Source organism: Cebus imitator, unplaced genomic scaffold, assembly GCF_001604975.1.
Source record: "Cebus imitator isolate Cc_AM_T3 unplaced genomic scaffold, Cebus_imitator-1.0 Scaffold235, whole genome shotgun sequence".
NCBI classification, from domain to species: domain Eukaryota; kingdom Metazoa; phylum Chordata; class Mammalia; order Primates; family Cebidae; genus Cebus; species Cebus imitator.
The window spans coordinates 398,487-399,468 of record NW_016107550.1 but is presented as its reverse complement, the minus strand read 5'-3'; positions in this window follow the sequence as shown (position 1 = coordinate 399,468).

Here is a 982-nt window from a genome sequence, read left to right as displayed (position 1 = left end):
TTTAATATTTCTTTTCTTTTTCTTTTTTTTTTTTTTTGACAGAGTTTTATTCTTGTTGTCAAGGCTGAAGTGCAATGGCGAAATCTCAGCTCACCGCAACCTCCACCTCCCTGGTTTGAGCAATTCTCCCGCCTCATCCTCTTAAGTAGCTGGGATTACAGGCATGTGCCACCACGCCCGGCTAATTTTGTTTGTATTTTTAGTAGAGATGGGGTTTTGCCATATTGGTCGGGCTGGTCTTGAACTCCTGACTCCAGGTGATCCACCTGCCTCAGCCTCCCAAAGTGCTGGGATTACAAGCGTAAGCCACTGCGCCTGGCTTTAATATTTATTTTCTATTTATCTTACCTGTTTTATTTCTTTTTTTTTCTCTTTTTTGCCTTCTTTGGAAAAATCAAGTATTTACTATTATTTTAAGTTCTAGCTGTCTCAGGAGTCATCATATACTTTCAGACAGACTCTGTGCATGTGTGTGTGTGTTTATCTGGTTTTTCTAGTTGTTTTCAGGGGGAACATTGGCATGCTCAAAGCTATTGCATCACAGCTGGAAGCAGAATCCCTGATGAACTCTTGAATGGGGCTTTGCTGCAAGTGGGTCATAGCTGAAAGAACTAGCTGTGAAGAGCTTGGACCCCAGCTTCACGCACACCAACAAGGTTGCATTTTTACGCAGTATAGACTCAGAGCCACATGGGGGGCTGGAGCAGGGTGGTTTAGCAGAAGGTGGCGCATGGGCAATTGTGCCTGTCAGACTAGGAGTGAATTCTGGCTTGGCACTTTTACTCTCGGTGAGACTTTGAGCCAGTTACCAAGTTTCTTTCTTTCTTTCAGTTCTTTTACTTTTTTTTTTTTTAAGAAGGAATTTCGCTCTTGTTGCCCAGGCTGGAGTGCAGTGGTAAGATCTCAGCTCACCGCAACCTCCGCCTCCCGGGTTTAAGCAATTCTCCTGCCTCAGCCTCTCGAGTAGCTGGGATTACAGGCA